Source organism: Caloenas nicobarica, chromosome 19, assembly GCF_036013445.1.
Source record: "Caloenas nicobarica isolate bCalNic1 chromosome 19, bCalNic1.hap1, whole genome shotgun sequence".
NCBI classification, from domain to species: Eukaryota; Metazoa; Chordata; class Aves; order Columbiformes; family Columbidae; genus Caloenas; species Caloenas nicobarica.
The window spans coordinates 9,543,088-9,558,211 of record NC_088263.1 but is presented as its reverse complement, the minus strand read 5'-3'; the positions used below and the strand labels follow the sequence as shown (position 1 = coordinate 9,558,211).

The following is a 15,124-nucleotide window of genomic DNA, read 5'->3' as shown; positions in this document are numbered from 1 at the left end:
TGGAAAGGGCTGTCGGGCATTGGAACAGGCTGCCCAGGGCAGTGGTGGAGTCACCAACCCTGGAAGGGTTTAAGAGGCGTTTAGACGAGGTTCTTATGGACACGGCTTAGTGCTAGAGTTAAGTTAGGTTATGGTTGGACTCGATGATCCTGAGGCTCTCTTCCAGCTGAAATGACTCTATGATTCTATGGTTCTGTACCTGCCTGCGGGGCTGGGCTGCAGCTATAGGAGTGATGCAAAAACCGCAGTGTTTTACTTCACCATCCACCAGAACTTGTTAGCAGGGAGAAGGACTAGTCAGAGTGATATAAACCCTCTGTACAACCATTAGCACATCATAAAATGCCCATGAGAGCGCGATTCCAACCATAACTATACCAGAACATAACGAAAAAGCACATTATCCTGCTCGGGTTCCGCCCTATGAAGGTCACTGGCCTGGCCCTTCTGACTCCTCCCTTGGAAATCAAGTCATTTTAACCACTTTCAAACATATAAACGCTCACTCCCCACATCTTTCGGGCACCTGGCCATCACCTTCTGCACGGCACGCCCTGAAACGCCAACCCTTTATTTATCCACCTGCATGTCACACCTCTACGCAGCATCATCCCTTGGGAGCTCAGCGCCCTGGAAAGCACCGAAACATTATCCCTCCTTCGCTGCGTCATCACCGAACAGCATCTTCTCCACCATCTCTGCGAGGAATTATGTTGTTTCCAAACCTAACTCCTGTTTTCCTAATGCTTCATATAATCAGAGCGTAAATGTTTGTCCTATGACAGAGAGAACTGGCATGTAAAACACGTACCCCCACACAATATATATATATAACCGAGGCTGCCATATGCTTCCCCAGTGGATGCCACGCTCGGAACGCGCGCGTGGAGCCGAGCCAGCGCTGGCACCCGAGCACGGGACCCTTTCCACACAACCGAGCCCACGAGCCTGACTAAGCACAGGCTCGGCCGTATTTAACTTGCAATTCTTCGCACACGTTATTCTTCACCGCGCCACCAAAATTCGGTCTGCAGACACCCAGGGATGAAAAACATCTGGCTCCTCTCCCCACATCGACAGGTCCAGAAGAGCCCTGATCGCTACAAGGGAGATGCTGCAAAGAAAAGAGGATTTTTTCCTTCTCCTGTTTTGTTTTGGTTTTTTTTGTTTTTTGTTTTTTGTTTTTTTAACATGATTAATAGATCCTGTTATTGGCTTTATTGCTGCGGGGATGACAGTGCGAGGTGAAGTATTTAATCTCATCCCGGTGACTATATATGGTCACTCTGATGGAGTCACGTCCCTCCCCTCACGCTCGGCTGCCCTTGGCTCCTGGCACCGGCCCCCGCGGCAAAACCGGCCGAGCCGCAACCCGGCACAATAACCATGCTCCTGGGCTCCCTCTGCCCTTTTCCCAGGTTTTTTTGGCTTTAAAAAAAAAAATCTTAAATTGGGAGAAAAAAAAGAGAGAGAATATGCAAACTCTCACGGAAAAAAAAAAACACAAAAAAATCATTTTTAGAGTGCTTTATAGAGAATTGTTGCATGGGGAAAAAGAAACCCTGTGAAGTTACTTACGTTTAAATGTGCAGTTCATAATCGCTTAAAGATAAAAAAAAAATAAAAACAATCCTTTTGTGAAACATATATCAATTTATTCAGCCCACACACCAGTTTGTTATCGGAGGGTAGTTTGTGGCTGCAAAAGCAGTAGCAATGATTCCTGCCCCCCCATCCACCCACCTAAGGGAAAAAAATGCACTGAAATATTTGTCTTCATAGGAAAAGAAACACAAAAATGTACTTGACGTGCAATTTTTTTTTTTTTTAAAGTCTGATGTGACAACCTCTAAAAAGAGTGAAGCCAAACTGTGGCGTCTGTGAACAGCCCCGGCAAGGCACAGAGCACAAAACCATGTGCCAAGCGCTATTTATCTTCATCTTATCTCATTGAGCTGCGAGCTTTCGGGGGGTCCCGGTCGCCGCACCAAATAAATAATCGCTCCCATCCCCAGCAGCCCCAACGCCTCAGGAGCTCAGGGCAAGAGCCACTGTCGTGCATGGGCTGCAAACACCAGCAGCCCCCCGTCCGTCTGTCCATCCGCAGGGCAGCACCAGCCAAATCCGAGTGTGGGACCCTCGGTGGGATGAAACCCCCCAGGAGGGAAAAGGAGGACGTTCCACACGCTCTCTTCATCAGCCAGGGCTCTAAGTTGCAGGCTCCGTCCCAGCAGTCCGATTTTTATTACCTCCGTCCCCGTTTAGGACTAAGCACATGACAAAAACGAGCGCAATCCTGCCCACCCGGGGATTGCGGCTCCCTCCCTGGGATCGTGGCATTTTAGCAAGTTTTCCCTTAGCAGCAGCATTTGCGGATACGCTGGCTGTAAGATTTAATATTTTTTTAAATTTCTGTTCTGCCTCCAAACATTTGCTTAAAAACAAGTTGAACTTAAAAAAAAAATAATAAACCGCTAATGAATCACAGTTCCTAGCAAATGAGCAATTGCAGTTGACACAATGAATTATGCCTGAAGCAAGCTGGGAAACATATTTTGCAAATGATCTCATCCACAGGCAAACCTGGCATGACACTTGATTTGCTAAAAAAGACACAAAGCCTGTCAAAATCCCTGTCACTTTGCAAATAAAGTCAGGTAGAGAAAACCAACAGCCTCACCCTCTTTTAAGCATGCTTCACCTATTTCTCAATTGCTCTACAGCCTTGATCTAAAGAAAAACCCAACCGTACAACACCCTGTTTAGGTGTGCCCATCCCGGCCGGGTGCTGAAGGCATCGGATCTGCTTCCACTGCCCCAGATGGAGAATGGATGGGCTGGGAGGCTGCTCTCGGATGGCAAACATGGGCTCGGTTTGAAGGCTAATTGCAGCCAGGTACAACGCTCTCTCCGGCCATTAGGTATGGCAGGGAGCTCAGAATTCAGTTTAATTTCCTCCAGTTGAATGCCTGTATTTTCTTTCTTTCATTGCATTCAATTAAATTCCAAGAAATGTAGGAAAAGAAGAAAAAAAAAAAGCAATTCAAGTGCAGCCTCGCCCTGCTCCTCAGCATCCCTGGAGCTCCCTAGGACCGGTTCCTCTTGACCCAACACAGCCCACCCGACTTCCCCACCTAAAAAGCTGGTTCTGAAAACCTGGGAAAATCCAAACCCATGGCTGAGCCTCCTTCTAACCCCGTTTTGTCAGGCCTGGGTATTTTTAAACACAGGCATCGTACAGAGCAAAGCGAGAGCGGAGTCACGTCGCCCTTGCGCAGGTTGTTTCGCTATGTTTATCCCCAATCCTCGCCGTCCTCCGCCACGCACCCGTTTCAGCACCAGCACGTCAACAAAGGCAGCACATCCCTGCAGAGCCCTCCCGAAGGCCTGGCAGGGAAATGGGACTTCACCGACAGCCTAAAATAAATATTTCCATTCCGAGGCGAGATGGTTCACATCCCCGTTGGGTAAGCACACACTAATCTGGAGGCCTCTGTGAAGCAAACCCGGATCTCACCGAATCAAATGGGCTCTTGTGGGAGATTTCTTGGCGCTTTTTCCCCCAAGCGCCAGTCGGCAAAGCCACTTCGCATCTCCTGGCACCTCAGCTTGGGATTTGAACCCAAACCCAGTCTGGAAAGGACTTACCTAGACTTTGCAGCCAGGCTCCTTCTAGTTGAAGGAGATTTTTCTTTTTTCTGGACTTACTAGCAGTAAGGATGCTCTACACCTCCCACACCAGCAGCATAACCGCCCCATGGGGATGCCGATCTGTAGAGAAGAACCAAAATCTGTCCCCCTGCCCCAAATCCAATCTGGGGAAAGCCCAGAGTTATGGTTGGGAGAGTGAAAAGGCTTCCACATTACAAGGGGGCACTGCAAACACCGCTTCCAAAATAACAAGATAGAGCATCAACGCACGCATCTTATTTAAAGGTGTCCATCTTCGAGGAAGAAGGGAGGACGCTGGGAAAAGCCTGAGGAGACGTGAACGACCAAAACCAGCTGGTGCGGCAGCTCCGGCCGCGGTGAGCGCGGCAAGCGGTCCCGTCCGTGCTGGGGCAGGGAACGTGTCCCCGGGGACCCCTTCGAACGATGCCGAGACCTCCCGCTTATGCATTTCCTGACAGCTGACTTGTGCCCGACTACTTCTAACATTCTGCAAGCCTTGGAAGCTTTGACAAATTTTAAGTCTTAGAAACCCATGCCTGGCCTTTAGTGTTCAAATATAACAACTTCTCTCCTGTGAAGCCTTAATCACAAGGAGGAGAAACCCCAAACCTACAGTAGTTATAGCTAGAGAAGGACATTTATTCTCAGGAGTAGGAGATCCTTAATTATTTTATATTTGCTGCTTACTTCAGATCAAACTTTTATTACCTCCATTATCCACACCTTGAGGTCACAGACTTATTGCCCTGGGCTGGGTGAACAACATCAATTTAGCTAATAAGGAGAGGCTCAGCTTTATTCTTTTGAGTTCAAGGGTTTAATTTATTAGCAGGCTATGAATAAGGCAGGTAATTTGGGGCTAGCTGGGTTTGAACGCCGTGACTGTGAGCAGGGCCGGTTCTCTCGGCCCCGCCAGCACCCAGTGGGCGCTGGGGACCTGGGGGGTTTGCACGGCGGCCGAGAAGCCGCCAGGCCACCGAGAGGGCAGCAATCATTCCCGTTTGTTTACCCATTTCGACTTATCCTACTGTTTAATATTTCAGCTGGAGGAGGTAACCCGGCACGCCAGCCCCTCAATTACACGGGGCGCGAGGCAAACATTTGGCAGGCACGAAGCACATCAAGCTGCCCGCAACCTCGCAAATGCCTCCTGAAAGGAGGGGGGAAAGAAGTGAATATTCAAATTAAGGACGCAGCGGGTAATGGAGCCTTGGCTGGAAGCGATCCTGCACTCTGCCATGGGTCGGAACGCGCGAGCCCGGCGCAGCGCAGCATGCGATGTGCTGCTGGCGTTTTATTTTCCTACAGCAGGGAAGATGTTTGGAGAAGTCCTTGAGCACAGCAAACGCACTTTAACTACAGCAGGCTGCAGACTGCAGCAGAGAGGGGAACGCGCCGGCCCTCGGGAAGGCGCTTACCCAATAAAAACCCAACACCTACCCCAATTTTTCCCCGCTTAGACACCAAGGAGCAGGTTAACACCCTGCCCCTGGCCCACAGACGGGTCTCGCGTGCTGGGATGGGGGGGACGGACGCTCGTCCCGCCGCACAAGCAGGGCACCGGGCACCCCAGCGACCTCAGGGATCCTTCCCGAACTCCGAATTCAGCCGTTCGGCCGGGTTTTATTTTTTAATACCTCCCCTTTCACAGCGTTTTCCTCCCCTGGGAGAGAAAGTCCGAGCCTGTGTCTGCATTTAGCCATTAAAAAATAAATATCCAGCCAGCACCGCAGCCTGTTCAGAAAGGTATTTCTAATAATAACCCCATTTCCCACATTTCATGCAAGACTTGGAAACACAGCAGGAACTGACCCAATTCACCCCCAGACCCCGCGTCCCAGGGCCGGGGGGGACCCGGCACCCCTGGGTCACCCCTGGGTCACCCCTGGGTCACCCCTTCCTCCTCCAAAAACAGCCCCTCGCACCCGCTTTGGCTGAGCCCGCCCCTCCCCCGGGTAACCGCAGTGTGAGGATGAAAGATAAAGATTAAAGAAAAAAAAAAAAAGGGGGAGGCGGGGGGGAGACGGCTGAGGCGTGTTCCCCGAGTTTTAATATCATGCATTGGGGTTTTTTTTTAATACTTACTAAAATGGAACGCGGGGGGATGCCGGCCGCGCCGGCCCGCGGGTAACTGCACCGGCACCCCCAGCCCGCGCCGCCCCGGCCCGCCCGCCCCGCCGGGCCCCGCTCACCTGCGGGGCTCCGGCCCCATGGACGCTCCCTGGGCCTAGCGGCGGCGGCGCGGCGGGCCCGGCGGCGGCGGCAGGAAGTGGTTCCGGCCGCTCTCTCGCGGACTTGCCCTGACCTCGCCCAGCAGCGCCGGCACCGCGGCCGCCGCGGAGTGACGGCCCCGCCGGCAGCGGGAGCGGGACCGGGCCGGCCCGCTGCGGGGGACGCGGGCGGCGGCGGGAGGTGGGACTGGGACCGGCCCGGCCCCCCCGCGCCGCTCCCCGCCGCGGGTCCCACCTCCCGCCGCCGCCCCTCGGCCCCCCCCCCGCACCCCGGGGTGGCCCCGCGCGGGGAGGAGGGACCGAGGGGGCGGGACCCCGAGACGGACACCCCCCCGGACACCCCCCCACACCCGGGGCATCGCCGGGCGCGGCCGGGGCACAGCGGCGAAGTCGCCGATATTTTATTTTATTTTATTATTTTATTTTTAAAAAAATTATTTCATTAAAAAATATTTTATTTTATTTATTCTATTTTATTTTATTCTATTCTATTCTGGTTTATTTTATTTTATTTTACTTTATTTGTATGCTATTTTACTTTATTTTTCTTGTATTTTCTTTTTTTTCTTTTTATTGTTTTATGTTTGATTTCATGTGATTTCCTTTTATTTCTTTTTTTATTTTTCTTTTTTTAATTTTTTCATTTCATCTTGCTATTTTTATTTTTATTTACTATTGCTTTCTATTATTATTTTAATTTTTTCATTGCAGTTTCCTTTAGTTTCATTTTTTATTTCATCTTATCATTTTGAATTTTTTATTTCATTGTTTTATTTATTTTCTTTTTTAAGACAATGGAATAGAATAGGGACGATGGCAGCAGGGAAATGCTGGTGTGACCTCAGTCTGTGTCCCCAGCCTGTGTCCCCACGTGTCCCCAGATTGTGTCCCCAGTGTGTGTCCCCATGTGTCCCCACTCTGCCTCGGAGCCGCCTCCTGCGCCTCCAGCTCTCCCAGTTTATTAAAGCCAACAGAGGGGTTTTCCAGCCCCTTATCTGTTTTATTTCTCTAATTAATGACCTCTTGCCACCTATACCGTCTCGTTTCCATTTGCTGCTCCCTGTGCAATCCCAGCAGTTGGTCCTGCAAACATTTACTTGTTTAGGCCCTGGTTTTACAAACGTTGGTGCATACGTGGAACTTGGCATGTTGGCGAGGGGACGGGCACGGGGCATCCCCGCATCCCGCCGCCTGCATCCCGGGGATTCTGCACCCCAAGGGATTCTGCATCCCCAGGTTTTTGACGGTTTTGCGGCCCAGATTTTAATGTCCGAGCAAAACGTCCCCAGTAAACCCAGAGCTGTGCTGCCCCAGAGCCGGGCTAGCGCTGAGCCCAACCTCCCCGGCTGCCTCCAGCTCCGCTCTCTCCTTCCATCCCCTCCTCCTGCGGTAAAAAGCCTTTCAGGTGTTACGCACAAAAGCAGAGTTATCGGAGGCAGGACTGCTCCAGCCTTGTGGGCAAATTTCCATTCCAAATTTCATCCTATAGCCTAACGACAACAAAAAAGTCATTTTGCTTTCTTGCTTCTCTAAGCCCAAAATATTAAAATCAGCAAACCTATTTGCATGATTAAAGTGTGCAGTGTTAGCCCTACATCTTCTAAATAAATTTCAAAGGAATAACAAAAACGTCTTTAAAGCACGAGCCTCTTTCTGTCTGTTTTGCATGCAAGATTGTGTCAGGACTTCTTTGAATCTGGAAGTTTCTTTTCTCTCACATCTCGAGCATTTATCATTTCGAGGTTGCCTTAAAATCTGCAGCAAAATATCCCCATATTTTAAAAATCAACATCAGATGCCTAGAACTGCTCAAGGCTGAGGAATTTCATTAGCACTTGACACTTTAAAAAACAGTGTCAGGTCAGGACAAACACATTTTCTTTACTGCGCAAGAGAAAATAGGGTTTTTTTTAAGAAATGATGCATGAGAAATACGTCCCAAAACTGCATTCTGAGATGGAGCAATCATAACTGCCCTCAGAGTGTGACGTTCCCCGCTCCCCTCCCTTGTTTGTCATTGCAGCATCTCAACATGATGCTCCAAACACTTCAGCACCCGCACGGACACCTCTGGCCCCTGTCACCGAGAAGGGAGTTGGGCAGGGTGGCCCATTTGGCTGCTTTCCGGACAGAGCAGATCCACCGAGTTTTATTCCAGTAGAAATACGTGCAACACCCCCAGTGACACAGCCCCTTGTCCCTCCGGGAGGGACCACAGCTCAGGTGGGAGCATCCCCGTGTTGCAGAGGACGTGAGGATGCAACTCCAATAATTCATATTGCCCAGAGATGCTCCATTGACCGTCTCTGTGTTCCAGCAGAGCTCAGGTGGGAGTCGGTGATGCGGATTTTGGGAGCCCCCTGCGCCTCTCCAAGCTTCACGGGACTTCCAGCCACATCCACGAGGAGCTGTGAGATGCGGCGTAGCTGGAAAACTCCTGTCCTTCCACAAGCGCTTAAGCGGAACAGAAAATCCAAGCTCCGCGACCTGCCCAGGGCCTCCCCCAGCTCTGAGAGAGCGGAGCGGCTGCTAATGCTCCAGCCCAGAGAGCATCTTCCCTCCCCTCAGCCACGGACATTATCAAAATGTTCTGCGATGGAGAAAGAAACATTTCTTAAGTACCATTTGATGTCTCGGAATGGCTCCAGGGCTAGAGAAAACATGTTTATTTACTACTATGCTGATTTTAATGCAAAAGATTGGTTCAGCGACTAGAGGAAACAAAATAGGCAACATTTTCCATAATGTCTGCAAAGTGTTCTTGGGCTGACGAAAATGTCTTCTTTCTCTCTCTTCCCCGCATTTTTTTTTTTAATCTAGCATTTCAAATTGAAGAATGGCTAGGGGGCTGAAGAAATCACTTGATAAAATATCCAACATTTACATTCAAAGCTAACTTTTTTTTTTTTTTCCATCTGAACAGCAGTTTAGTGAAGCAGAAGAAATAATCCCATGTCCGTTTAACCCTTCCTGGCTGCAGCTCTTCAGTTAAACGTTAGCCATCCACTGCAAAACTTTAGAGATTTTGTTCCTTCTCCAAATTCTGGGCTCTGAGGACTCTGAAGATGGTTCAGACAGGCTTTGTATCTTGCTTTCCTTTTCCAGGCTGGGCTGCTCCCCAGCGCTCTGCAGCTTTGGGAATCGCCCCGTACACCCAGCTGAGCGGCTCTGGACTGGAAGAGAAATGCAAAAATCAAGAAGTCTGTCTGAGAGACTCCTTTTTCTGAAGCAATCCTTCAGAGGACTTGCAAAGCAGATCAATGGCCATATTAGGATGATTTTTTGTAACCAGGACAGAAGTTTTCTTTGCAGGTGTTATCTACCCAGCCCAAAACACGCAACCAGTATTTGCCTTGTGCTGTGAGCTACAAGGCAACCTGGTAGGGAGAGAAAATGACCTGCTGCCAGAACCCTTCACTTTGATGTACATTTAGCTAACGCTGCAGCGGAATTGCTGTTCATAGGAGAGAGGAGAGGACACAGCAGCTGTATTACAGCCATTGGGATTAACGTACCATCGTGAATAACAGCAAATGACAAAACAAAATGTATCAGAAACCCTCACTTACATACTTCATTTATTTATGGCAGAGGGATTTGCCTTTTCCTCTCCCCATCTCACCAGCCAAGTGGGCTTTGCCAGATGATGAGTTTTGCTTGTTGTCCTCCGGCTTGCAAGAACACAATATTTGACATCCCTGTACAAAACCGTAACACCATAAGTGAGGAAAGAGCCGGTTCCTGGGGGATTTGCAGTCGGCGTGGCAGAGCAGAGCGGTGCGGGAGGACACACAGAGCAGTTCCTGCAGGTACGCACCTCCCGGCCACGAAGCTCTAACGGGTCTGAAGGTTGGTGTTGCACCCGCCTCTCCCTTTGGAAAAGGGAGATAAAGAGGTTAAATGACAACCTGTGACCACCATGGGAATTCACCTGCTGGCTCTGCCTCGTTAGTCTCTCGCTCTGCTGCTCCTGGACTGCTCTGTGGCATCTTCACTTCACTTCCCACTCCAGAATTACGCTCTGCTCCCGCCACAGAGCCTTGCTGGGATGTATTTTACTGGGAAAGCTTTAACCTTGCTGCAGTAAATCTCTCCTGGGCCACAGGGGGTCTCATTCCAGCCCGGCAATGTTTTCATGTCAGCCCCGCAGAGATCTGCCCAGGGCTCCCAATTGGCATTTTGACGGTGCCTGAGCTCTCTGAACCAGACCACGACCCTGGGACACAACTGCCATTGCTGCCCAATTGTAACATGACGATTTGCCATTGCCAGGCGCCATCGGCAGCGATGGGACAACAAATGGCGCGGTCACCGCACCGTGCTGTCACCCATCCCGCTTGAGGAGGAACAGGGTGCTAACGCCGCATTTTGGGACAAACCTCTGAAATCTTCGCCCAGCCGCAGGACCCAGGGAGACAATTTCTTACCCAAGAAAGCCTTTTGTTTGTTGCCTTTGGTGGCTGTTCAGCCTCTCCCTCCTGATTCCCTTCCATCTCTCAGCATTTTGTGATTCAGGTGCATGGGAACACAAGCAAGATGCCTTAAATCAAGCAGCTCAGGTCACCTTTGGAGGGGCAGATAGCTCTGACCAGGTGGCAAGGGGACAAGGTGGCCACATATCTGCTCTGCAAGAGACAGCGACGCCCTCAACGAGAGCGTGAAACTGCCTGAGATGAAGTCAGGCGTTTAATTTTTCTAAGTTAAGCATATATTGATACAGGTAGAGGATGCTCTGCAGGGGTCGGCCGGGTAAAAATAACAATAAAATGTGGTACAACTCCCCAAATACTCAGAAAAACAAGAGGAGATGGGTATTTGCCCACTGGGCTCCTCCAAAAGCTGCTCCCCAAGCCCACTGCCATGGTCCAGAGCCGCTGGCAGCACCACTATTAAAGTTATCTTAGAAAATATAGGGAGTTACAATCAAACCAACTTCTCCCCAGGATAAATGCTCCATGTAATTTGTTCTGCAGAGTCAATGGAGAATTTTAATATGGCAGCCATGGCAAAAAGCAGATCCCGAAGATGACCTCTCTCATAAGGCTGGTGCATTGCACACAAAAGATTCCCAAAGCAACTCCTGCTGCTGAATTCAAGCCAAAACTCTTAATATTTCCCACACAACCAGAGTGTGATCTTATCACAGGAGCCACAGTCAAAGCCCGTGTACTGGCACAGCTCCTTTGCTATTGTTGAGAAAGTCTCAGTTCGAGAAAATGTAGAGTAATAATGGTCCCTCCCAAAGCGCATTGTTACGCTGTATTTGCCCTGGTAGCTCCATCATTAAAAACGGATCGGACAACCCAAGAAAAGCCATCACTTCAACTCCCTCAGGACAACGCTTTAAGTGAAGAGAAAGAGCTTCACCGGCCAAAGATCTATTGGAAAGCAGACTATTAATTCTCCAGGTTTCCCACAACAGTTTTGAGGGCTTTTGTTTCCCATTGTTGTACGACAAATTTCTAATCCGCTGTTCATTAGTAGCTCTGGGCACTGTGACATCCCGCCCAGCCCCGGTCTCATCCATCCTCGTGGGATGTCTCGTACCTGCCCTGAGGTGCAGGAGGAGGAACTGGAGCCCCAGTTAACGCACACAAAAGCGTGGAAAAAACTGCTGTGATTTACCCACATGGAGTTCAATAAACATTAGATCTGATGGCATTCATCATTTTTTCATAGCGTGCTCGATTACTGCTTCAGTTATTGCTCAAATGACATCATTCCTGGCACAGGAATTGATTGATTTTTTAATGAATATTCATATGGCATTTCAGCCAGGAGTAGGCATTAATATTCTAAGAAAGAAGAATGAAACGTACATCCTAATTTAATGAATGATTGTAAATATGTATCTGATGGATAATGCGACGATGAGCATTTAAAAAGGCATCCATAGTCACTTCAGAACAAAGGGGCGAGCAGGTGCCGGCAGCGCAATCGGGGCGAGGGCAGAGGTGGGACCGGCCACCCCGTCAGATGCTCCTGCCCAGCTCGTCACAACACGGCTCTCCTGGCGCTCGGGTCGGGATGCTGCACCCAGCCCAGCCCACACCTTCAATGCCCCGAGATAAATTGTTAGTATTAAAGTGACAATGCTTACTGACCCCTTGTTCGAGCCAGCCCCGCTGAGCCAGGCAGGTGGAGCATCGGCTCGATCCTCCGCGGAGCTCTGTCATGTTCGATACCCTTCACCACATTAGGAACTCAGAGCTCGCGGTCCCCAAATGTACATATATTTGTCAGACACTCTTAAGATGTCTCCCTGCTCTGAGCACTGATCCTTTGTGAAGGCAACACTTGTAGAGCTTAAAAAGAGAGAACAAGCTCGGTTCTCCCCTCCTCATGCTGGTCCCAGCTCTGGAAAGTGTTAAAACACAGGCTTAGTGCGTTGCTTCTTAGAGCCTCTTAAACAGGCGTTTAAATCTAAATGCATGTTCAGTCCTGTGGGGAGCACGCACACCTGAAGCATCTTCTGGAAGCCGGGCTTAAATCAGGGCATCGCCGTTAAAGTCACCGAGGTGACAGGCATGAAAGGCTATTTATACCCAGCGGCTTTCTATTGTGCAAGGGAGAGAACAGGCCCTTCTGCTGACAAAGCAGAAACGCACCTCATCCCCACGTGAAATGCAAAAAGCAATACCCGAAATTCACCGCAACCTTTGCAGAACCGCAGCCAGGACCGTGCTGAAATCTCCCCTGTATTGAGACCGAGGAGCAGGGACCCCAATGGGTATGGAACTTGTTTTTCTGTCTCTCTCCAATCAAATCCACCACTTGCTATTCCTCTTAGCAGCTGGCAGGGAAGAAAAGAAAAATACCTTTGCAGGCCAGCTCCTGCAACCCTGGCTTAAGCAAACAGCCAAGGAAAAGGGCTCTGTTGTCTCCAGTCCCCTGGAAGAGCAGCCCTGCAGCCAGGGCTCTTGTTTGTGCATCAAGATGCGTGGGACCGAGTTTGCCGATAAAAATATATACAAAGTTATGCTTGGTATGGAACAAGCAGGCAGTAGCTGCCGAAGACTTCACAACATCCTGCTTTTGGCTCGCCTCCAAGATACCAAAACAAAACAAAATTCAGTCGGCATCTCTGCAGATCGAAGCAAGTTTTCTTTTTTGCGGCAATTGCTGAACAAACGTTTCGATACTGTGCCACCGCCCCCGCCTCTACTTTCTCCCCCGAATCATGCACTGGAAGGATGTAAAAGATCTTCAAGGTCATGGGCGGGCTGCGAGGAAACACAGCCATGGCCCATCTCTGTCCTCGGTGGTTTTATGGCACCGTGTTAACCAACACAGAGCACAAGCCCGGGGCGATGGACCCATGTGCCCAGCGGGACCCACCACAGTGGGCTGGTTTTTCCAAAGGGGCTGAGCCACAGGGGTTGGCCCACACTCCCTAGTTCTGCTGGGGGCTTTTGGACCCCCCCCAGGAGCTGCAGCTTGCACACCGGGGCTGAATTCAACCCCTTGTGCTCCAGATAGGGCAAGCAAACGCGTGTTCCTGCTGATGGTCCCATCCACTCGCTGCTCTCAAAGGCAGCGGGGTGTTTCTGTGCAAGCTGGGGAACTCGGCAGCAACACGGGACCGACAACGGCAGCAACACGGGACCTACAACGGCAGCAACACGGGACCTACAACGGCAGCAAAGTCTGCCTGGGAAGAAGCCCCCAGCAGCAGCCTGCAATGAGGGACTTGAGGATTTGGCCTCATATTTCTTGTGCTACACTCCGACACAAAGCAACGTACATCTTCTGTACGTACGCGCATTGTGACTTGACCTTACGAGCATCGCCTTCAAATGTTTTATTTATTTCCCCAAGAACAGGCAGTTTTGTTGGAGAAGGACACAAGGTGAAATCCTGACCTTGCTGAAAGCGCTGGGCGTTTGCCATTGACTCCAGCAGAACGAGATGTTTATCCAGAGCTATAACCAGGTTACAGCGCTTGGTTCCTGCTTCAGCTCTTTGTTGGTACTTTAAAGGAAGAGACCAAAAATGCCATCGGCCTTTCATGCATGCCCAACATTCCCAAAGAATTGAAAAAGCAGCACCAGTCTCCTCCTGCCCTCCCTGGTAAGCACTTACAGCCCTTGAAGCGTGAAATTTGCTTGCCCTTATTGTAGCACATTGCTATCATGTCATTACTGATCATAAAAATTATCCCGTGTTTTCTCGGAACCAGGCACCACGTTCATCCCTGTCTGAAGGCGTTCACAATGCGTGAATATAAGCATAATTTAAACAAACAATGTCTGTGGAAACCACCCCCCTGCTATTGTGAAGTGCACTCTCCTGGCTTTGGACATGCAGATTTCAGAAATATATGTATTTCTGTGATTTTTGACCTGGCTGGGGCTGCAGAGCTCTCCCAGGAGCCTCCTGAAGCACAGCAATAGCTACTTTGCCACCAAACCTTCACATGTGCCCAAAGGAGCTCTCTTTGCATAGCATCTTAACCAGTACATAAAATGCTTTCAGTGAAATGCTGCCTTCTTCTGTTTATTCGTCACAACTGATGCTCTGGTGAACAGTAAATAGGAAATTTCTTGGCAAATCAGCACGACCAGCTTGGTTCATCAGGAGAGGCTGGAGCACAAGAGAACCGTGTGTGAGTCCCCATTGTCACTTGCGCTGGACCCTCAGCCCTTGGAGCTCAGCAAGTTGTACAAACCCTGCAGACACATCCATCTCTCCTAAACTCCACCTGGCAAAACCAAGACGGCGCATGTTTATGAAATTCATAGCAATGACTGCGTTATTAAATGAATCTGAGCTGATTAAGTCAATGCATGCACAAGGCGAGTTCACCATCAGTTTTGCTATAATAAGAAAACCTCACATTTCAAATTCGGTCCATGTGAGGCGGTGGTGCTGCCCCCTCGCCCCCAGCCCCACCTTGCACAACGGCGGCTCCGTGTTCACCAGCAGACAGGCTGCACCAGCCTCACACGGACAAGAAGGAACTTACAGCCCACACTGCACAGAGCTGCAAGCAAACGCGTTTCCATGAAACTGTTAAGCAGTGTTCATTTGCAGTTGAAATGAAAAAAAAAAAAAAAAAAGGAAACACTTGGAAGGACTTTTTCTTGGCTTGGAGCTTTTCATGAAATTCAGATTTTAAGTGGAATGCATCCAGGCAACATCAGCACCACAGCAAAGGCAGGCTGCGCACAGCAACGCGCTGTCTCGGGCTCTGAGGGATGCACAGGGATCCAAGTCCTCCC

General features: G+C 49.9%; 1 protein-coding gene across 1 annotated transcript in view; it reads right to left on the bottom strand.

Annotated features, from left to right (window-relative positions):
* NACC2 (NACC family member 2) overlaps window positions 1-6,043 on the bottom strand; it is a 54,229-nt gene extending 48,186 nt beyond the window's left edge. Inside the window, exon 1 of the mRNA XM_065648631.1 lies at window positions 5,865-6,043. The gene's annotated coding sequence lies outside the window, so the exon portion shown is untranslated. The remainder of the gene's footprint in view (window positions 1-5,864) is intronic.
* Between the last annotated feature and the right edge of the window lie 9,081 nt (window positions 6,044-15,124).